General features: G+C 51.2%; 1 long non-coding RNA gene across 1 annotated transcript; it reads left to right on the top strand.

Moving 5' to 3' along the window:
* The first annotated feature begins 2,495 nt into the window (after window positions 1-2,495).
* LOC136791038 (uncharacterized) lies at window positions 2,496-21,225 on the top strand. Its single transcript, XR_010832139.1, has 2 exons — window positions 2,496-3,108; window positions 18,934-21,225. It is a non-coding gene; the product is annotated as an uncharacterized lncRNA (long non-coding RNA).
* Window positions 21,226-23,875: the final 2,650 nt, after the last annotated feature.

Raw genomic sequence — 23,875 nt, 5'->3', positions numbered from 1 at the left:
CCTCCCCTGTGTCCTCACTGGCCGAGTACTGCAGGTTCACAAGCTACTCGACGCTCCTCTATACCATGTATGTACAATTTTACTTCTTTTTCAACCCTTTAATTGCTCCCTTCTTACTTCCTTTTTTTTTTTTTTTTTCCCCTTTCTTATGTTTCAGGAACCTGTGATCTTTGTTTTACCGTTCCCATGCTGCTCAGCCTGTTTTTCCTCAAGCTTCTGCCTTATTTCGGAACAGTGAGGCCGCCTACTGTCCGCTTACCCACGTAGCGTTTCTCCTCATTATGACTGCACGACTACCTCGGAATACAGAAAATTAGTTCTCTACTGCAAAAACACAACTTAGTTTCTCACAGTTCCCTCCTCTCCTTTCCTTACTCCTACTGTTGTTTTTGCACCTCTTCACGTACCGCGCTCTTGAGTTTCTCCAACGTTAAGGCGCAATAGTCTTCTTCGGATGTCACGGGGGATGGTAGGCGTACAACGCCATTATTTTTACAATACCAACAAATAGTGGTTTGAGCCAATTCTGTTCAGGTAACCACGAAGTTAGTTTCTCCCAAATGTTTCTAAATGCCCAGGAACTGTCATCTTGAGCTACTCTGTGTAGGATCTTCCCCCCCACACGCCCCCCAGTATACTTTTTTTTCCCCCCAAATATCAGTCAAATTCGTCCCATTTGATCTACATATATACAGCAACTAGCATTAATTACAGTGCACGCTCCTCCTTATGAGGTTATTAATGAATCTAACACTATTCGATTCTACGGTACTATTTTGGCAAACTTATCAAACTTATTTTCTAGTTCTTCAGTTATAGCGGAGATATTTACAATCGCTTTTTCTAATTCACCCACCCCTCACCAAGGTAAAAACCACCTTGCAAAGCTGTGAAATACTAGAGAATTTTACTAGAGAATTGTCTGGAGTCCGCTTAATCCTGCGTGTGGTCTCAAGGGGGCTTTGGCTTTGTGGGTCTTCAATAATAGTTACGTTTGGAATTATTGCCTCCAGGGTGCAAGCTCCCTTCCATCCCAGGGGCAACACCTGCCTGGCTTTATTGCCACGTAGCCAGTACCACCTCTCGCCATTTGGGACAGGCCATCCAGTTGCAGGATTCTCACGTTGCATCTGGCGTGCGCTATGTATATTGGCGTTCCTGTGGCTACCATATTTGGTGCAGTGTGGATTATTCCCTGCGTGGATAGTTCCACACCCAGGGTCAGTACTATCGCCCCCTGAGTTTCTATCAATGTTGTTTAAAAGGCACCTTCGATAACGCGGTATATTGTAGCCAGGATTACGCGCAGGGAGTGTGAGAAACACTCCGTAGCCAGTAGCTTAGGCTCAGGCGAGGATCTCAGTGAAGTAGTAATTTATTTGCGATCGCAATGGCACGCGTCCCACAAGCAGGAGTGCGCCTACCAGTCACACAGTACGGTTTATGTACTTTCTTTCTCGACGACCGGGACCCTCCCCTGTTTCCCCATTGACTGGGTATTCCGGGTTCACAACCTATCCGACGCTTCACAGACACTACGTGGCCTTCAGTTGCCGGCCTGTTCAATTTCAAATTTCTTTTGACTTTTTTACTGTTTGAAGTGGTAATGTTTCTTCACTGATCTGACTTGACACCGTGATTTTCATCTAGCTGCTCTGAGGAGTCCGGTTGTCTGCATTTTACAAGGTTGTCCGTTAAGCTTTCTTATCACTGCGAGCCTCAACACTGCATTACTTCCCTCTGAACAACGTAACTCTGCAAAAGCAACATTTTTATTCCCACAATTCCCCCCTTTTCTTCTTTATAAATTGTTGATTTTTGCAAAACTTTTCTCTGCGGTGTAATTTGGTAGATCTCTTCCTCTTCTTCACCTTCTTTGCTTTCCATCCCCTCTAATATCATCACCTTACGTGAGTAAGGTGGTGGCTCCATGGTCATTTGTTTCAATAGCGCAGTTTCAGTGAACCGCTGTACTAGTCCTTTTACACAGGGGATAATGCAACAACCAAGGGTCGTCAAAACTCCTGCTACTACGATCAAGGATGCAGATACGGACGCTAGGACCCCTTTCCATTTACCAAACCAAAATTCCGAACATCCCTCGAAGTAACATCCGGTTCCTAATTACTCTGCCAATTCACTGGCAGAGGCGGGAAGCCCCTGCAACGCTCCACTTACAGCGCCACCCTCCAAGCCACTAGTGCGGGGCATTAAGGTGCAGCAAACGAACGCTTGTTCTCACACACACACACCCCCTCCCGCGCCCACCACTCCTACCTCACGGCCGCTGCTCCGCCGCTCGTCCCCGCCCTCCCGGGGCTCAACCCGCCGCCCTCGCCCACTCTCGGGCGCTTCGGTCGCAGCCGCGACCCCCGAGCGCCCCGCCGCCGCGTCGCCGGGGCCTCCCAGCGGCCCCTTCGGGCCCCCGCGCGCCCGATTCGCTCGGCCCCGCGCGAAATTTGCATGCCCCGCCCCCGGCACCGCCTCTCCCTCCCCGCGGCTCGCCGCCCGCGTGCCCCGCCCACCGAGCCCCTGCGCCCGACCTCCGCTCCGCGCTGATTGGCGCAGCTCGGCCTCCTCCGAGCGTTCGCCCCGCCCCTTCGCCCGCCCTCCCTCCCCTCCCCTCCGGCGTGATTTGCATGCCCCGCCCATCTCTCCGGAGCCACGCCGCCGCCTGCCGCCTCATTGGCCGGGGCCCCGGGCCGCCCGCCCCGGCGGCACCGAGCAGCGCCGCGGGACCTGCGCGCGGCCGGCCGGGCCGGGCCGGGCCGCTCTCGCCGGCAAGGAAGGCCCGGCAGAAGGCTGCCGCCGGCGGGGGTCCTCCGACCCTCCGTTCAGCGCCTGCGGACGCCTCCGGAGCGAGGCACGGGGCCGCGGGGCTCGGCCCGGCGCGGCGACCGGGGGAGCGGAGCCGCCGCACGAGGAGGGGCTGCGAGCGCTGAGCGCGCTCGGGCCGGAGGGGAGACGCTTTGTCTGCTCCGGGAGCCGGGAGGAGGCGCGACCGGGACGGCGACCCGAGCTGGCCGCGAAGGGGTGTCCGTAACCGGGAAGGACGGCCGGGGGGCGGCTGCTGCTCAGGAACCGGCCGGGCAACCGGACACGCGTGCGGTGAGCAATTGCGGCATGCGGCGTGCGGCGGTAGCTTTACGTGTGCGTACACGTTGGTGTCGTTACTTTCTCTTAATTTGCTGTCCTATTAAACTGTCTTTATCTCAACCCGCACGCTTTACCCACCCCACCCCACCCCCTATTCTCTCGCCTTTCCCGGAGGGGGGGGACTGAGGCAGCGAGGAAACGGCTGCGCGGCGCTGAGCTGTGCGGCAGGTTGAAGCTCGGCAGCCGGAGAGGCTCCCGCTGCCCCGGCATCGCGGCCAGACCCCGTCGCCTTCCCCTCCCCCGACAGCTGAAGCTGTTATGTGTTATGTAGCCCCGCTACATAACCTGCTCCCGTAAAGCTGGCAAGCGCCGTGTGCTCGGGGTGCTGGAAGCAGCCACCACAGGGCCGGAAACATAGCTTTCCACCCGGAACACCATCCTGGGCTTTGTAAAGCAAGTCTTGCGAGAAAAACCTCAGTAACTTGCTCAGACAGGGTCTTCTGTGAAGCTGTTTTATTCACGATTGCTACGGCGGGGGTCCTGCGAGCGGGAGCAACCAGCAAAAGTCTATCGTAACCTTATATTCCCTCTTACCCAACGCTTGATTCCTCCTGTTTCCTCACTGGCTGAGTACTACAGGTTCACAAGCTACTCAACAGTTGTTGCTATACCATGTATATCCAATTTTACTTGACCAACTGTTAATTTCTCCCCCCCCCCCCCATCTTGTCTTGTGACCACAGGGCCCACGATCTCTTGCTTTTACTGATTTTGCACTGCTCGTCCTGTTTTTCTTACCTATCCTCCTTATCTGGGGACAGTGGGACCTTCCCCTTATCTGTTTAGCGGCCTCTCCACTGCTGTGCTGCTGTCATGCCTGCACAATCACTTTTGGATGCGCAAGGTTAGTGGAATTTTCCACCGCAAAAACGTATTCTACTGCAAAAATGCAACTTTTTCTCACGGTCTCATGGCAACACGGCACGCCAGAAATAATTGAATCAGACAGTGGCACTCGTTTCCACAATGACCTCGTAAACATCTGGGCCAAACAGCATGGCATTGAATGGGTATACCACGTCCCTTCTCCTGCACCAGCATCCAGGAAAACAAACAAACAAACAAAAAAACGCAGTACAGCAGACTGATAAAGAATATGCTGAAAGCAATGGGTGCTGAGACATTCAAACATTGGGATGCTGTACTGGGTCTGGCTGGGATGGAGTTAACTTTCCCTGGGGCAGCCCACACAGTGCTGTGCTCTGCACGTGTAGCTAGAACAGCACCGGTGTCACAGCGGTGTCGTGTCTACTGCTGAGCAATGCTGGCACAGCATCAGGACTCCCTCAACCCCCCCCCCGAGCCAGCACCAGCAGGCTGGGGGTGGGCAAGAGGGGAGGAAGGAACATCAGCAGGGCAGCTGACGTAAAGCAGCCGAAGGGATGTTCCGTACCATATGATGCCACACTCAGCAATAGAAGGTGGAAAAAGGAAGAAGAGGGGAGGGGTGGGCTCTCGCTGTGAAAACATCCGTCCTCCCGAACAATGGGTAAGTGCGTTGAGGCCCTGCTTCAAGGCCGTGGTCAAGCATCGCCCATTGGTGGGAAGTGGAGAGTGATTTCTTTCCTCTGGACTTCTACACAGCCTTTGTGTCTTTTTTTTCCCCCCCTTTCCCTTTAGTTAAATTATTTAATAACAATTTTCCCTTAATAATTATTTTTCCTTTTAATTAAATTATCCTTATCTCAACCCATGAGTTGTTTCTTTCCTTTTCTTCTTCCCCTCCTCTTCTGAGGAGGGGGAGTGAAAGAGCAATTGTGGTGGAGTTCAGCTGCCTAGCCAGGTAAAACCACCACAGATGCACATGCAGCAACAGCCACCTGGTTAGTCTGCCAATCGAGCTAGCCCTGCCCAATCAAAACTCCTACACACATAGAAAGGGATAAAGTCCTTGCAGCGCATATAAAACAAACAAACAAACAAAAAACAAAACATACTGGGGAAGACAGTCTGACTTATTCCTGCCTCAGGCAAAGGCAAAGCCATCCGTGGGATTGCTTTTGCTCAAGGACCTGGGTGCACTTGGCGGGTGATGCAGAAGTATGGGGCAGCCTGAAAACCCTCAAGGGTGTCTGGGGTGAGCATAGGCAGTCCTTTGAGTTGTACAATGTTAGTTGCTGTGTAATGCTGTATGTCATCTGCAGTCGCTATATGTCAACGGCATTACAGTACGAGTCGCTCAGATTAACGAAGAATGACAGCACGTGCACAGACACGCGGGGCTTTCCTTGCATACAGGGATCACCGTGCCTGCACGCGCGCGCGCACACCCACCCCAACTTTCGGCGAGTCCTCCCCCACCCAGCCCTCAGCACACAGGCAGGCCTGCTGCCCAGGACTTCCACGATCCTGGGGACTCCTGCTTGCACTCACCTTCTTCCTTGCCGTAGCCCCAGCAACGCTCAGTAACCTCACCACGCTCTAAGGTTTCTCTAAGACCCTTCTGGACCCAGCTTGGCTGCCCCCAGGCAGCAAAGGGGCCGCAAAGCAGACAAACTGCAACTGCAGCCTCCTCATCGTCTTCCTCCTCCACCAGCCCTGCAGTTGCCATCCGCACCCAGGTGCAGCCCTTTTATGAGGAGGGGCTGCTGGGCTCACCACCCTCATTAGCCACACCTGGGGCTCCAGTGATTGGGGGTCCAGTGACAGGTTTTTAGTTTTTAGGGTTTATTTTTATTTTTATTTTTTTACTGGGGCCTTGTGACAGGTTTTTACTATCTTTTCCTAATCTTCTTCCCAAATGTCCCAGTTCTCTGGGATTAAACTCTCCTTTCCACATACAAACTTTACTATTTCAGATTATTAAAGCGCCCCGTTCCAATCGTAAATCCACAGGACTTCGGGAAAACACCTGAAGCACTCGGCCCTCCGTCTTCTAGACAAACAATACCACCGTTTCCACAAAGTTTACATTTCAACAGGACCGAATTTCAAGCCGAATGCCAATTTTTCTCATGCACTTTGTTAGTAAGCCCACGCAAAACAAGGAATCGCTCCTACGTATCCATCAGTATGGGGGTTTAAAAAGGTACTGAGGCCTAAATAAATTCGCTCTCCCCCTTCTTACCAAATTCCCAGGGCTCAAGCCCGAACCGCCAAAGAAGTGACTCTCCGTTCTACCGCTTTGATAATCAGTCAGCCCCGCTCCCCCCCCAGTACTTGGGAAACCGACCAAACACCACAGCGAATATACCCAAACTTCTCAACTGTTCCTTAGATAATGCTCCCGCCTTTCTCCTTGTCACACTCGAAACATTTAAGAGGATTACAAGCTACACCACCGGGCCCGTACATCGGGCACCACCAGTCAACGCTGGGATAAAGCAGCGCTTCCTTTCGGTCTGTCGTGCGCTTCGTTCGTCTCCGGCCGTTCCCCTCGCGGAGAATACGGAACCGCGGATCGGAACTCTGCGCTCGCCTCGCGGCGATGCTGCGTCTCGCTCACGCGGCGCAATCACGCAATCACGCAAAGAGGCCCCCCCCGCACTTCTCGTTCATCCCACAGGAATATATCACTTAAAACAACAACCAGACTTGTTTGTAACTCGCTTCACGACAATACTTTGTCTCAAACGCATACGCTTACACAAATGCTTTCAACACGACACACCCAGACACCTACAAATAAGACATACAATTATTGCCGCTCCAATTAATATCCCTCCAGCAGCTGCAAATGTTGCCCAGGTAACCTTGTCACAATTTTGAGAGGCCCGCTTACCCTTCTCCTGCTTCTTATACAGTCATTAGCGGGTCTGTCCCGGCTCCCAAAACTGGGATGCAGCGGTAACCTCGGATTTGCTCGATCTACTCCCAAGATCGCTAGCGGCCGCTCGCTCGGTCGGTCGGTCAGCAAAACCCCCTCGACCGCTCGGTCGGTCAGCCTGTAGGGTACCCTCCTCCCGTACGGGGACTATGCTGCACGCCAGACGTCTCTGCGCGATTTACCGGCCGCCCCGGCCACGCGTACGACTTACAGGCCCTTCCCGTACTGTAAAACGTACCGTTTGTCTGCAGCGTCAGGAGCAGGAGGTCTTTGCCTGCTCCCGCGGTGAACGGCTGAGAGCGGAGGCTCCTCCGAGGAAAATACTCGGGGTGCACCTAGGGGCGTCCGCTCCGCAGTCGATCCCGCAGCCGAGCAGAGCGTCTCCTGGCTGGCTCGCCAAACTGACTTGTGGCAAACGGAGTCCACAATCAATAAGATCGTAAAGCAGGTATGTTTATTCAGCGCTGGGCAGCACGGGGGGTAGTCCCACCAAAGTCGTGCGCACCCGACGCAGCAATTTGCCGTGGTTGTATGCAGCACAGGGTTACGTACGCATAAAGTTTCACAGTACGCCTATACCTATTCATAACCTGTCCCCGCTTCGCGTTAAAATCGGTTCCAAGGAGTTATTTCCATCAACTCCTTCCATCTTCGCTTGCGCAGTGTCTCCTGGTGGGGTTCCTCGGGGGGATGAAGGTTGATGACTCTTCCTCGTCACCGCTAGTTGACCTCTTGTCTTTGCGCGGACTCAGTCGCTCCTCGGCTCTTGTCCATCCGCAGGACCGGTTTCTGCCAGTCTCTTAAGACAAGCTCACACTCTTATCGAGAGACTAACCTTGGAAAGGGGCCCAAAGCTTCTTGCTTTGATTGATTTGCACAATGCGCAAGAGTTAGCAAAGACGCTAAGCAGCATCCACTAGTTTAATGCTGTCGGCGCTCTCTCTCTACTCCATAAGATTCTCCTAACTCCCCCTCTCAAAAGCAGCCCTTCGGAAACGTGCTGCCCCCCCCCCGCCCGCCCGCCCGCCCTCCCGCCCTCCCGCAGTGCGTGACCTGCTGTCCCGGACGCTGGAGACGGCCGCTTACCCAGCGCAAAGGGACGGCATGCGCTGCCAGGAGCGCAAGCGAGCAGAAAGGCGTTCCGCCCCGCGGAAGGGGCAGCGAGGGGGGAACCGAGCGCACGCGCTGGGCCGCGACCTGCCCTCCGCGGAGCCAGGAACCCTGCGGCGCTCCCTCACCCCCTGCGGCGGCTTGGCGGCAGCTGCTGGGGCGCTGCCCCGCGCCGCGCCGCGGAACGGAGGCGCTCTCCCGCCGAACGCCGGCCAGCTCTGCCTTCGGACACCCACACCACCTTCCCGGGGAACGGCGCACCGCCCCCCGACACACCGCAATACCGCGACGCTGCAACGACCGCGCAGAACCTGGCTCCACACCCAACTCCCGAGCCCAAAAAGCCGCTCAAAACAAACTCCTCTTGGCGACAACACAGACACACAGTAAACTGACATAAACGCACGCTACACTCCAGCTGAGCCAAAAGGCCCACACGCGACTGCCACCCCCTCACGCCGCGCCACCCGATCCCGCGCCCACCACCCCCACCTCACGGCTGCTGCTCCACCGCCCGTCACCGCCCTCCCGGGGCTCAACCCGCCGCCCTCGCCCACTCTCGGGCGCTCCGGTCGCAGCCGCGACCCCCGAGCGCCCCGCCGCCGCGTCACCGGGGCCTCCCAGCGGCCCCTTCGGGCCCCCGCGCGCCCGATTCGCTCGGCCCCGCGCGGAATTTGCATGCCCCGCCCCCGGCACCGCCTCTCCCTCCCCGCGGCTCGCCGGCCGCCTGCCCCGCCCACCGAGCCCCTGCGCCCGACCTCCGCTCCGCGCTGATTGGCGCAGCTCGGCCTCCTCCGAGCGTTCGCCCCGCCCCTTCGCCCGCCCTCCCTCCCCTCCCCTCCGGCGTGATTTGCATGCCCCGCCCATCTCCCCGGAGGCGCGCCGCCGCCTGTCTGTCTACCTTTACTGCAACTCAGGACCGCACTCGGAGCACGGACTCAATGCCGTGTGTGCTGTCTCCAGCTAGCTGTCAGGCACACACTGCTCCGCGGAGAAGTCAAATTTCCTCTGTAATTGCTTACCCAAACCAGTATGAGACGCAATAGGAAACTACGGAGGAAGCAACCTCTCCTCTGCACTCAGAGTCCGTCCTGCCGTCAGCTACAGCATGGGACAGAAACCGTATTATTCAGATGCGGAGGTATCAAAGATGATCCTCTGAAGTCGCATCAGAGAACTTGAGGCTGGGGGCTGGCAGGAAGAAAAGTAACTAACAAGACAAGCCATCCTAAGTCTGTAAAAAAAAAAACAGAAAAAAAGGAAAAAATAGAAAAAGGTCGGGGGGTGGGGGTGGGAAGCCAGTAAGAATCAGCCTGATAAAAGGTTTACAAATGAGATGAAGAAGAGGAGAAGGGGAGAGATTGTCTATGCAAGGCAAGAGACCCAGGAGGCAAAGGCTGAAGTCTAGGAAGGCAGACTAGAATGTGACGAGGAAACATACTGGCTTTCTATGAAGAACAGAGCTAGCAGCAAGGAAGCTAGCAGCAAGGAAGTAATAATGGCAGACGAGGGAGACTAGTGCCTTTTCCTTTCACGTGAACATACTCCCTTCACTAGAGCATACTCCCCTTCAGTATGAAACGAGGACCAACGCTCACAAAATTCAGTTATAAAATAGGAAGCTGCCCTTTGGCAGTCTCTTTCTAAGTGCCCATACCCATCACTTGCTCCTCAAACACTTGCTCATATGTTAGAGAAATGCTCAATCCGTCTTGCTAAAAATACTAGCAGTGAGAGCCTAGACTCATCGCTCCACAAGTGAGTGAAAGCAATCATTCTGCCTCAGTGCAAACATGCAGTATCAGTATGGGACAGACCACTCACAGCCTAGAGCTTCTACTTTCTGTGCTTATTTTTTTTAGCATATATTCTTAACAGTTGCGATTTGTTATTAACAATCTATATTAAACATTTGATGTTTAATGGTAGCCTGCAACTCAGCTGCGTTCGGCATGGACAGGAAAGTGCTCATTGGTAGGAACCTCATAAATTGCAAGTTAAGCAGGGAACCTACGTTATAAGACACGTGCAGAAACCGCAGCACCTGAATGTAAGCTAACTCCTTCTCTACGCTGGGTATCAAAAACCAACCCTGCATAACTCTCAACATTGCAGAAGCAAGTCCCAAGAATGTGCCCGTAGAAAAAAAAAATTGGGATGGCAACAGAATTCATTTCAGAAGAGTCTTTTGAGGCAAGACTTCTTGCAGCCTTCCAGTAATTCACCAACAGAAATACGCTTTTGTTATCAAAGATCTCCCTGCATTACAGTTTGTGACGTGCCAGTTTCACACATTTTCTAACCCAAGACCAGCTTCTCGATGCACCACTCGAACACAAAAGAACGGATTTAGTCTATGCTGCCTGAACTGTACTTTCCTCGGTCAGAAGGTAACATGGTTCGTTCTGGAAAGCATCATTTTTAAGTAACAACCTTCCCCACAGGGGCCAAACATTACGTTAACCAGCCCAGGAGATACTCATGCTATTTCATACATGACGATAACAGGGAAGATACTTGCTATATTCAATTTCTAAAGCGAGCCTCCTTTGGCAAAAGAAAACGCTATTTATTTATTTATTTAGATTTTTATTTTTTTTTAAACAATGCCGTGGGTTGCTGTTTTCAAAGGCCTCTCTGTCTTCTCTGATGAAGACATCTCTCATGTAATTATGGAAGCTGCAGCTGTTTCCACTGACAAGCTCTCAAAGTCCTGGGCTCACTAACCTGTGACAGCCATAATATCCAATTGCAGGTGACGGAATATTCTAGTTCTGCTCATTTCCTTTGAGGCCCAGAAAAGCTCATGACAACAGGAGTACCATGAAAGGACCCATAATATTACCTTTATTTTCAGCTTCTTCTAAGTCCTTCTCGTTTGCCAAGAGAATTTCTTCTCTGTGATCAGGTAATAAGTCAGCAAGACGATAAATAATCTCCGCTCTCCGAAAGAGAAAAGCTTCTGAACTGCATCCTTATATGAAGTCCATGGTGTTTGACATCTGGCTCACTTCAGCTCATTTCTGCTGACACATCTTCTCACTGTCTTGACTCCCTGAATGCTTGGAGCCAGCTGATTTTTTCCAGGACCCATTTGTGTTATAAACCTGTATTTTAAGACTTGCCACGTGTTCCCAACCTTAAAGAGTGAGCACATACTGTTCTCTCACCTGCTCAGGCTGCAGAGCTGCCAGGGTCCTGCCACCAGCTCGAGACCTTTCACCCTGCTGCTCTGCTGGAGGGCCTGCCAAAACAAACAAACAAACAAACAAACAAACAAAACACAACCACAAGACATGCAGACAAAGGTTACAGCCCATGTGGGAGGAAAGGAACGCTAACCTTTCATCTTCCAACTCCTTACTCAAAGCAGGAAAACAGGTACGGTCCTAATAGACATATCAAAGAAATTCACTGTATGCCAGAACAGGAAAATCTGTATCAGATACCAAAATGCTGCCACGGTCCCCGAGCACAGCCCTTTTCAAGGCATCACGGAGATTCAGCAAGATCATCCAGGTCATAGGGGACAAACAAGCTTGTATCAAAGCTGCACACAGCTTGTATCAAAGACTTGACAAAGAGCAAAAGAATAGAAGGACGGCTAAATCTCAGGGCGTAGGAGAAAACTGAAAACAGGGAGGCATCCTTTGAAAAAGTTTAGTTAGACAACTAACGAAAAGAGAAAAGATTGCAAAACAACACGGGAATGTACAAACAGCACTGGAAGCCAAAAGCGGCCTGAGTAACAGCTTGCAGAATAGCTGCTCTCTCCACGCCTCTCCCTGTGCACACTGAAGGGTTCTTACAGAAGAAAGGTTTTCTTCGTGGCATGGATATCAAAGAACCTGTCTCAAACTGAAACGATACAGAACAAGTTTTGAAACAGAAGCAGAAGTAACAAGTCAAAAGGCTCACGCAGCATTTCACTAAGGAGTTCTCAAGTAGCTCACGGATAAGCTACGTTTTCATTTTTAACTCTCTTGAAATTGTCTGTAGGACAGATGACTTGAAATGTGACTAATAGGCCCGGACTTCTATTTCAGAAGCGTCCTACAGAAATTGCCAGAGCAGGAATTCCCACGTTAAGGAAAATAACAGGAGTTAAGAAAAGAACTAGCGGACACTTGATTAAGAAGACTTAATTAAGGAGTGCTAAAACAGCTTTTTAAAGCGAGGTCATACTTTATAAAGTAGAGCGTATTTTCGTGTTCTTTGAAAAAGAGTGACACACGCGAGGAGATAAGAGTTCATTTTAAAAAGTTACCTGAATATTTAAAGTGTGTTTTGGAAGACAGAAGACAAAAGAAAGAATGGGAGTAACCACGTTCCATGGTAGAGGAAGGGTCGCAGTAAGATTTCACCTTTACTTTTGCTGTTCACCATATTTGTAATTGTCTGAGACGTGGGGTTACAAGATGAAAAGCTTTATAGCTGATACAAATTTATTGCAGTAGGACAAAGTGAAAAGCGCTGATATCGCACTTTTTCCCAGAAAGGAACTTCTCGGAAAAGGAGCTAAGTTTCCTGGTGGACACCAACTTGAACACGAAACAGCAATGTGCCTTTGCTGCAAAAGCAGCTGAGGGTATCCTGAGTGGCATTAAGCAAAGTATTGCCAGCAGGTCAAGAAAGGCGATCCTCCCCCTCTGCTCAGGAACGGTGAGGCCGCACCTGGAGTGCTGGGCCTGGGCCTCCCAGTACAAGAGAGACCTGGACACACTGCAAAGAGTCCAACGGAGGGCCACGAGGATGGTAAGGGACTGAAGCACCTTTCCTATGAGGACAGGCTGGGAGAGCTGGGACCGTTCGGCCTGGAGAAGAGGAGGCTTGGAGGGGATCTCATCGATGTCTGTAAATACACGAAGGGAGGGTGGAAGGAAGACAAAGCCAGACTTTTCTAACTGGTACCCAAGGAACAAAAAAGGAGGCAACAGACACAGGCCGAAACATAGGATGTTCCCCTCCTGTGGTTTCCTGAACATCAGTAAATACTTTTTCGCTGTGAGGGTGACTGAGCACTAGCGTAGGCTGCCCAGGGAGGTCGTGGAGTCACAGTCTTTGTGAGGTTTCAAAACCTGTTTGGACGTGGTCCTGGAAAACCAGATCTGGGTGGCTCTGCTTGAGCAGGGGTGTTGGACTAGGTGACCTCTGGAGGTCCTTCCGACCTCAACCAGCCTGTGATTCCTTTGCAGCCGCTATGCAACCAAATAGCAAGTACAATTCAAAGCAGATAAACGTGAAGAAATGCAGAGGCAAAAGGGGAAATCAGGCCTCGGTACTGCACATAATCCTATGAAAACATCACCTCAATGCTCATCAGCGTCGAAGAGCAACTTACACGTTTAAGCTTTTGGAAAAGGCCTAGGAAAGGCAACAAGAAACATCACCAGTCTAATCAAAACTCAAAGTTAGCCTTGCTATCTCATAAACTGAGGGTTCATTTGCATCTTGGATGCTACACAGAATTTTATTTTTGCCTATCTTAAAAAGGTCACAGTAGAATAAAAACAGTTTCAGCCAAGAGAAACAGGGATCGCCAAACTTTTGGAACAGTTTCTGTAGAAAAGGACTAAGAAAAAACCTTTTTCATGTGACAAAGAGACGATGAGGGAAAAGACGATGTCTCATATCATAGAAGTTGAACAGAGATCGATCACCCATGTTCTCTTTCCATACAGAAGGCGGGGGCATCAAAAGCTAGCAGGAAGCAAACTTCAACGCTCCTCCTGCCCACAAACACACACAAAATAAAGGAAGCAGTTCTCCACATAGTGCTAGCTCCAGAGTTTACGCACAATACCTAGTTAAGGCTCGTGACTGCTGTGACCCACGGATGCTAAGTGTTTACATGGGTTCAAAGGATATGGCCGATTTTTACAAGAAACACATTAAGCGTTTTTATACTCAAAGGCATTGGCTTGTCTTAAAGTGCAAGTCACAAGTATCGCTCTATACTCGTTCCATTCTGCTAAGACCACCGATCTTTGGTCTGACTTTCTGCGGCCCTTGTTACATTGTCACAGCAACACAGAGGCAGGAAAACATTCCTACATACGGTAACAAAAGACCGAGTCATTAAAAGAACTTACGACAAAAACCCAAACTACACACTATCTTAGTTCAGCCGTACATTCTATATGCACGCTTTCACCCTGAAATCTTCAGTAATAGACGATAACCTCTAAGACTAAAAGCAATACAAATTCTACCTAGTTCTTTGAATGCAAGTCTGATGCAGCAAGTCATCAGCTGGAAGGAACCTGAGCAGAGGATTCAAGATGTTCTATTCCAACGTTAAAAATTACCTTTCAAAAGCCGTTTGTCAAGCAGAGCGTAGTTTCCCATCTGTTGAACAGGCAGGCCTAGCCAAATTTCGACCCTAAACTTCCAGGAAATCTCTACAGCTCCCAATGTACATGTTACTTCCGTACTCACCTGCAGGTTTTACCTCTGAAAAAAAAGTTCCAACTTTCTTCCCTTCCACAACATCTGTGATGACATGACCCGAGATCTTTGGGTGGGTTCCACTTGCAATCACTGCAGAGGTGCCTCCTTGGAGGGCCCGCAGAGCTGCTTTCACCTGCGATGAAGGATAGAGCCAGTTCCCGAAAATGCACTTGTTATTTGAATCCCCATGCTCAACACGAATTCTTGCTCCACTTTGATCGCTTACGTTTCCCACCTGGGATTTGGTTCCAAATGTCACAGATTGTTGGTCTCCTGGGTAGGATATGTCAGTGAGCTTTGCATCATCGGATCCTGGAGGGCTGTCAAAGAGTCCTGAAATGAATAATAAAAAACTGTTAATGTTACATATCTTCTGTTCCAAAGCTCACCAGGGAAAAATAACTAAAGCCTTTGAGGCTAAAAACCTGTATTCCACTCTACAGGATTCAAAACTTCCACTGAACCCTCCTTTTGTGGAACTGAAAGGATGAAACACTAACATGCAGGCTCAAGATGTGTAACTTCACCGGAATTGTAGCTAGTGTGAGGAAACAGAATATCCACATGCTGAATAGTATCACGTAGGCTGGGAAGTACCCACACTTCAGTGAGGTTAGAGAGAAAACGGGAAAGAAGTTTCCAGCTTTTATACGGTTCAGAATCAGGGCTGACACACAAGAGTGCACAACTGAACAAAGGACAGTCCTCTTCACCTAAAATCTCAGATGATATTCCCGAATGCTGTGTTGTACACTGATAAACCGGGCAACTTAGAAATATGTATAAAGGCTAACTATTGAGTTCTGCAAAGAAAGGACACAAGACTATAGACACACACTTATTCATTTTAAATAAATATTGTACTTTTATTTAACTATGTTCTGAGTTGAGCGATACTTCTGTTTACCTAACATGTAAACCCTAAACTCTACCGCCAAACTTCCCAGAAGTTCTATGCGAACAAACACGTCACAGATTAAAGCGCACAAGTGAAGAGTACCTGAACTCTTCCTTTACAGCTTGGGAAGGAAAGGACACTTCTTTCCATAAAGAAGATACCACAGCAAATCAAGAAGCTGTGAGGAAATGGGAGCGGTGTTTTCGTTTGTTTTTTATTTTTATTTTTTTTAAGTTGTTCGGACTATCATTTTTGTTATTTTTTTTTCCTGAGGCAGTCATTTCAACTAGAATCAACCATGAAATCCATCTGAAACAGCTGGAAGAAACTGTGGTTATGAAAAGCCAACCTCCTTCCTTCTCGGGGCCTACAATATGGACCAAAGTCCAGAAGCCACCGAAGGAAACACGTCTGGAGTTGATAAAAAGAGTACGTGATTTTGTTGATGTCCTGGTGTGAAACTGTACCTACCACCTTCCTCTTTCTAGAAAAGTACCTTCAGCATCAACAGGTGACAGACTTCACGGCAGCACAGCTCACAAGACTAGACCACTACCAGCCACACGTCTGGGAGACAGAAAAGCTAGCAAGCTCCAGGTATCTGGAAAGCAATATCCAGGACATGTAAAGTACCCATAAATCACTGAAAGACAGAATCCACTGCCAGAAGAAGCAAACGATTGTAGAATAGCGTTCGGCTTATATGCAGGGAAAGACTATGTATTTAGAATCAGGAGTGTTACTCGTGACTATATACAATTCCGAGGAGCTAGCAGAAGTACCGTAGCGTCCACACAGGGCGTGCCTTCCAATCCTTTTACCGGCTTTGTTGCCCTCCTCTGTACGCTTTCAGGGATCTTAACGTTCTTTTTATATTGTAGAGCCCAGAATCGCACACAATATTGAAGGAGAGGCTTCGCCAACGCTAAATACAGTGGGAGAATCACCTCTTTTGACCAGCTGCCTACGCTGTGTTTAATATATCCCAAAATGCTAGACGATAACCTGTGCTTCTGAATCCTTTAGCTATCTTCCCAGGGCCCTAAAATTTATTTTGATTGAACACAGACTTCTTGCTGCAACTTTATTGGTACCCACGTGAAAGAGCAGGAGTAGGGAATAATCTGAAGTTTGAACTAAGCTCGTAAGCTCGCTAGCAATGTCCCTGATCCAAGCCCCAGGCAGGTAGAAAAGCTCTCGATAAAGATGGTCTGGTCTGCAGATGGGAGCCTCTGTTCCCTTGAGAAGGCAGTCACCTGTGACTATAACCTGGCACTATTTCTTCACAACGCTGGCCTTGATCTCTCGATCACTCTGCAATTCCACGAAAGGAATTGCCTCCCAAGTCATTCTTGACTGACCACAACTAGCGTTCCGGAAAGCCCTGCAAGCACTTGTTCATTATTTCTAGGATAATTCTTAAAGCTGAAGCAGGACAAAGTTTTGTCCACAAAGGCCTTCGGGGAGACTTCTGAAAGGAAAACCAGGCCAAACCAAAAAACTAGGAACAGCAAGCGGCGTGTACGTCGGTTTTGCTAACAGAGTAACACTAACATACTAGAAATTTCCACGTTCTTTGCCCTCTACCTTGAAAGTGTCACCCAATTCTGTCAGTGTTCACCATCAGCTTCTTTTTTTTTTTTTTAAATTTTCACATGGACATCTGAGAAAAACATTTCGAGTCCCCGTCATCGAGGGAGAAGAGGAGAGGAAAAAAAAAGAAAAAGAGAGGGGGGTGGGGAAGAAGCACAGCCATTCCTTTCCTCAGTAACGTGAGCAAAAAGCTCAGGCGCTCGGCAACAACAGAATCATAGAATATCCTGAGTTGGAAGGGACCACCGAGGATCATCGTTAAGGATCACCGAGTCAAACAACGCGCTTTGAAAGACAAAACGCAGAAGAACCTGCACGTTATTTAATCTCAGCGATGGAGTCACGTGTATTTGTACCCGCTCATTTCTTCACCTGCCAGTTTATTGTGCTACAGATGTTACAGAACACGCAAACTACAAGGTTACTACTACTTTTCGTAACCGATGCGATCTTTGGTAGGACTAGCTGTGTAAGAGAGCCACCAAAATCCCCTTCACGCCTGGATTTCACCCGGAGGTCGCTGCGACTTACCCGGACAGCTGGGACAGACGGGCTGCTCTTTCGCCTGGGAAACCTGCGACTGCAGCACGCCAGCTGCAGCTTTCCTCCCTTCAGCTGCTGCGCCACCTTCGCTCGGCGACAAACCCCGCGGGGGTCCCAGCGGCGGGGAGCTGCTTCTGCCCTGGTGAGCCGCAGGGAAAGGAGAGAGCCGGCCGTCAGCACGCGGGGGGAGGAAAGCCTCCGAGGCGCAGCCCGACGATCGAGCGCAGCGAGGACCCGTGCCCGGCCGCCGCAGCCCCCACCCCTCCCGGCCCGACGCTCCGGGGAAGCGCCCCCGAAGGCTCTCGCTCGCCTCACCGCCGGCAGCCGCGCTCGCAGCCAGCGGCAACCTGCGCCTCCCGGCGCGCACGGCCCGGCCCCGGCCCCGGCCCCGGCTCGGGGAAAGACCGGCCGCGCACCACAGAACTACAGCTCCCAGCATGCCGCGGGACGGAGCAGTCCATCCGACCCAGAGGGGAGTCGGCCAAGCGCACACAACCCCCCCCCCCCCCCGCCGCACTCTCTGTGCCCGCCCGCCCGCCCCCCCCCCCCCCCCCCCCCCCCCCTCCCCGCGCCGCTCCGCCCCCCTCTCCCCCAGCCCTCCGAAGCCCCGCGCAGTGCAGACCCCGCCGCACGCCCGGTCCGCTCCGCTCCGCTCCGGCGCGGCGCCGCCCCCGCCCCGCACAAGGGCCGTTTCCGCAGAAGCCGCCGACCGCGTGGCGCCCCAACCGCCCGCCGCCTCGTCCCCTCCCGGCCCGGCCCGGCCCGGGGCGGCACCGACCACCAACCTCGTTGCGGCACCGCGCCTCGGCGGCCCGGCCCGAGCTGAGCCCAGCGCGGCCCGGCCCAACAGCTTCCGCCCATAGCGCCGGCAAGCCCTGCACGGCACCTCCGCCCTGGGTTCCTCCGAGCCAATCACGGAGCGCTTCCGCCCTGAGTTAAGGCTAGCCGTGACGCCACTTCCGCCCTCACGGTCCAGCCAATCACGGCGCCGCTTCCCTGTGGGAAGGCGACCCTCAGGCTGCCCCAGTGATGCCTTTTTTTTATTTTTTTATTTTATTTTTTTTTTCAAAGAAAGGCGGGGTGTTCTTGGTCCTCCCTCGTCAAGTATATCTGCGAGAATCATCTCAAATAATTTTCTTGACACACGATCTTCTCTGAGGCTATTTTATTCGCGGTTGCAGTGGCGGGCGTCCTGCCGATCAGGAGCGCATTGCAGTAAGCACCGCATCAACTTTTATTCCCTATTCCCCGACGCCCGATCCCCTCCCCTGTGTCCTCATTGGCCGAGTACTGCAGGTTCACAAGCTGCTTGACGCTCCTCTGTACCATGTATGTACAATTTTACTTCTTTTTCAACCCTTTAATTGCTCCCTTCTTACTTCCTTTTTTTTTTTTTTTCCCCTTTCTTATGTTTCAGGAACCTGTGATCTTTGTTTTACCGTTCCCATGCTGCTCAGCCTGTTTTTCCTCAAGCTTCTGCCTTATTTCGGAACAGTGAGGCCGCCTACTGTCCGCTTACCCACGTAGCGTTTCTCCTCATTATGACTGCACGACTACCTCGGAATACAGAAAATTAGTTCTCTACTGCAAAAACACAACTTAGTTTCTCACAGTTCCCTCCTCTCCTTTCCTTACTCCTACTGTTGTTTTTGCACCTCTTCACGTACCGCGCTCTTGAGTTTCTCCAACGTTAAGGCGCAATAGTCTTCTTCGGATGTCACGGGGGATGGTAGGCGTACAATGCCATTATTTTTACAATACCAACAAATAGTTGTTTGAGCCAATTCTGTTCAGGTAACCACGAAGTTAGTTTCTCCCAAATGTTTCTAAATGCCCAGGAACTGTCATCTTGAGCTACTCTATGTAGGATCTTTCCCCCCCCCCCCCCCCCAGTATACTATTTTTTCCCCCCAAATATCAGTCAAATTCGTCCCGTTTGATCTACATCTATACAGCAACTAGCATTAATTACAGTGCACGCTCCTCCTTATGAGGTTATTAATGAATCTAATACTATTTGATTCTACAGTCCTATTTTTGCAAACTTATCAAACTTATTTTCTAGTTCTTCAGTTATAGCGGAGATATTTACAATCGCTTTTTCTAATTCACCCACCCCTAACCAAGGTAAAAACCACCTTGCAAAGCTGTGAAATACTAGAGAATTTTACTAGAGAATTGTCTGGAGTCCGCTTAATCCTGCGTGTGGTCTCAAGGGGCCTTTGGCTTTGTGGGTCTTCAATAATAGTTACGTTTGGAATTATTGCCTCCAGGGTGCAAGCTCCCTTCCATCCCAGGGGCAACACCTTCCTGGCTTTATTGCCACGTAGCCAGTACCACCTCTCGCCATTTGGGACAGGCCATCCAGTTGCAGGATTCTCACGTTGCATCTGGCGTGCGCTATGTATATTGGCGTTCCTGTGGCTACCATATTTGGTGCAGTGTGGATTATTCCCTGCGTGGATAGTTCCACACCCAGGGTCAGTACTATCGCCCCCTGAGTTTCTATCAATGTTGTTTAAAAGGCACCTTCGATAACGCGGTATATTGTAGCCAGGATTACGCGCAGGGAGTGTGAGAAACACTCCGTAGCCAGTAGCTTAGGCTCAGGCGAGGATCTCAGTGAAGTAGTAATTTATTTGCGATCGCAATGGCACGCGTCCCACAAGCAGGAGCGCACCTACTAGTCACACAGTACGGTTTATGTACTTTCTTTCTCGACGACCGGGACCCTCCCCTGTTTCCCCATTGACTGGGTATTCCGGGTTCACAACCTATCCGACGCTTCACGGACACTACGTGGCCTTCAGTTGCCGGCCTGTTCAATTTCAAATTTCTTTTGACTTTTTTACTGTTTGAAGTGGTAATGTTTCTTCACTGATCTGACTTGACACCGTGATTTTCACCTAGCTGCTCTGAGGAGTCCGGTTGTCTGCATTTTACAAGGTTGTCCGTTAAGCTTTCTTATCACTGCGAGCCTATCTCAACACCGCATTCCTTCCCTCTAAACAACGTAACTCTGCAAAAGCAACATTTTTATTCCCACAATTCCCCCCTTTTCTTCTTTATAAATTGTTGATTTTTGCAAAACTTTTGTCTGCGGTGTAATTTGGTAGATCTCTTCCTCTTCTTCACCTTCTTTGCTTTCCATCCCCTCTAATATCATCACCTTACGTGAGTAAGGTGGTGGCTCCACGGTCATTTCTTTCGATAGTGCAGTTTCAGTGAACCGCTGTACTAGTCCTTTTACACAGGGGATAATGCAACAACCAAGGGTCGTCAAAACTCCTGCTACTACGATCAAGGATGCAGATACGGACGCTAGGACCCCTTTCCATTTACCAAACCAAGATTCCGAACATCCTGTGATGGAAGTGCCTGTTCCTAATCATTCTGCCAATTCACTGGCAAGGGTGGTAAGCCCTTGCAACGCTCTAGTTACTGTGCCATCTGGGGCAGTATTGTTGGGTATAAAAGTGCAACAATGGTTGCTCAGTATCACACACACACACACACACACACACACACCTCCTTTCTCCGCGATCAACATATCTAATCTATTCTGTTTTCCCAAGCCATTTTGCTGGTGGCATCTAGTTGTTCAGCGATTTCTCTTATCACATCCCTTGTATGATTTATGAATATCTGCTGACTATAATAAATACTCTTATTGATTGTTACCCACCAGAACAGCGACTCAAACCCTGCAGCAATTTGATTCCTGGCTTTCTGTTCATCGGGAACTCCTCTAGGCACCCCAAGAGAATCTATGTACCCTCTATCATCAAATGATATTCCTAAGCCTCTTTTACTTCTTCTGGGTATTTGTGATGTTTCTCTTTCAAATGCCAGGGTGAAGGGTATAGCTAATTGAACAAGTGCAAAAATGCCTCCCGAATTAGATGGTAGGGTGGACCATAAGATCTTCCCTCCGCAGTACCACCACAGATCTGCCCTGGGGATCTCAAGTCTTGAGCAGTTTCCCATCAGGTCCTTGGTAGCATTCAAGGTCCTCGTGCACAAGGCAAATTCTCCCAGATGCCGGGTAGCGCTCACACCCTGCCCTGAGAGGCAAGCTGCATGGTCACCTTTAGCTGTAGAGAATGCAGGGGGAACCCTGATATTGCTATCACGCAAGGAAGGGAACAGCAAAGAGAGAGACTTACAGGCCTCATTTCCCCAGGCAGTCTTTTCTTGGTACAATGCAATCATACATTGCATCCCCTGGGAATCCCTGGTCCACCCCAATGGGAAGGGCACTATCCGGGCAGTCGGTCGTCCCGAGGCACAAGCATAGCAAGTGCTACGGTTGAGACTCTGGACAGCATATTTGACCCATTCTATCCAGGCATTCACATCCCCATACCCTGTTTCAATCTCAAATGTTTGAACTGCCACATTTCAAAGAGAGCCTCCTGTTTTCTCTCCTGTTTTCTCCTTGAGTTTCTCCCTTTCTCTGATGGCAATAGAGGATCGTTTCCATACAGCTGTTCTCAATCTGGCTGTTGGGTCTCTCCCAGTTACTTGTTCTCTCTGCTCAGTTGTCATTGGGCATTTAAATCTCCACAAGCTAACACCTCACAAGCATCAAACATGACAGATTGTGGTACATAACCTTCTGTCACATTCACCCCTATTTTGACGGGGTATCCCATCTTACTATTATCTGGTCATGCCTTTTCCAAGTTGCCAATTGACCAAGCCCTTCTCTGAGGCCTACAGTCACTAGAAACAAAATTAATAGTTGATTTTTCCCGGTCATTATTTTTAACCCTTAGGTTTCCAAATAATTACCAATACAAAGAGTAAGATATATGTACCCTACTACTAGAACAAAAACCCCTTGGGAGCACTTTGATTCGCTATAGGCCAGTCCTTTCTCATATGATTTCTGTGTTGTGCATTATTATTATTCCAGCCAGGATCAGCAAGGATCCTACTAGTTGTTACCTCACAAAGAAGGATGTACCTATCTCTACTTGGAAACGCATCAGTCCGTAGACTCTGACCCACCTAAAGACCCCTGCAACTGACTGAAGGAAAAACAAAGCACTTACCCCAAACTGCAGCCCAGGCAGAATGAGCTCTCTGATGGGATGCCTGTGACTCAGTTACCATTAGGCCCTGCCTGGAACCCAAAGCCAATCACCTGGGAAAGGGGAGGGGCAAAGCACAAGAAAGAAGAAAGCAGAAAGAGAGCAGGAGAAGCAGCAGCTGTTTTTCTTTTCCTTTATTTTTTTCTAGCTTATCTGAACAGCATGCAGAGTGCAGACCGGAGAACTGGCGTCTCTCTAGAAGCAACAATACCAATGCTTTTGCTTCAGCTTTGAATATTGAAATGAAAATATGAGAAAGCAAGTTACTGAAGCTAACTGGAATTAGCTCAACTTTTCTTCTGCACAGGAAGAAAAATTTAGCAGCATAACATATTACACCCCAAAACCAAAATCAATGTAGTAACATCACTCGCAGGAAAAAATGTAGTAAATGATGTAGTAACATCACTCGCGGCCCCGTGGCGCCTGCAGTACCCACTTTTGGCCACCAGGCGGCGGCAGAGGGCGCCGGGGGGCGCCACCGCGCATGCGCGGCCCCGGGGCGCCTGCAGTACCCACCTTTGGCCACCAGGCGGCGGCAGAGGGCGCCGGGGGGCGCCACCGCGCATGCGCGGCCCCGGGGCGCCTGCAGTACCGACTTTTGGCCACCAGGCGGCGGCAGAGGGCGCCGGGGGCGCCACCGCGCATGCGCGGCCCCGCGGCGCCTGCAGTACCCACTTTTGGCCACCAGGCGGCGGCAGAGGGCGCCGGGGGGCGCCACCGCGCATGCGCGGCCCCGGGGCGCCTGCAGTACCGACTTTTGGCCACCAGGCGGCGGCAGAGGGCGCCGGGGGCCGCCACCGCGCATGCGCGGCCCCGCGGCGCCTGCAGTACCCACTTTTGGCCACCAGGCGGCGGCAGAGGGCGCCGGGGGGCGCCACCGCGCATGGGCGGCCCCGGGGCGCCTGCAGTACCCACGTTTGGCCACCAGGCGGCGGCAGAGGGCGCCGGGGGGCGCCACCGCGCATGGGCGGCCCCGGGGCGCCTGCAGTACCCACGTTTGGCCACCAGGCGGCGGCAGAGGGCGCCGGGGGGCGCCACCGCGCATGGGCGGCCCCGGGGCGCCTGCAGTACCAACGTTTGGCCACCAGGCGGCGGCAGAGGGCGCCGGGGGGCGCCACCGCGCATGGGCGGCCCCGGGGCGCCTGCAGTACCAACGTTTGGCCACCAGGCGGCGGCAGAGGGCGACGGGGGCGCCACCGCGCATGCGCGGCCCCGCGGCGCCTGCAGTACCCACTTTTGGCCACCAGGGGGCGGCAGAGG

The sequence above is a fragment of the Anser cygnoides genome, chromosome 5 (genome assembly GCF_040182565.1).
Source record: "Anser cygnoides isolate HZ-2024a breed goose chromosome 5, Taihu_goose_T2T_genome, whole genome shotgun sequence".
Classification (NCBI taxonomy): Eukaryota; Metazoa; Chordata; class Aves; order Anseriformes; family Anatidae; genus Anser; species Anser cygnoides.
The sequence above is the reverse complement of the archived record's forward strand: the minus strand, read 5'-3'. Positions and strand labels throughout refer to the sequence as shown.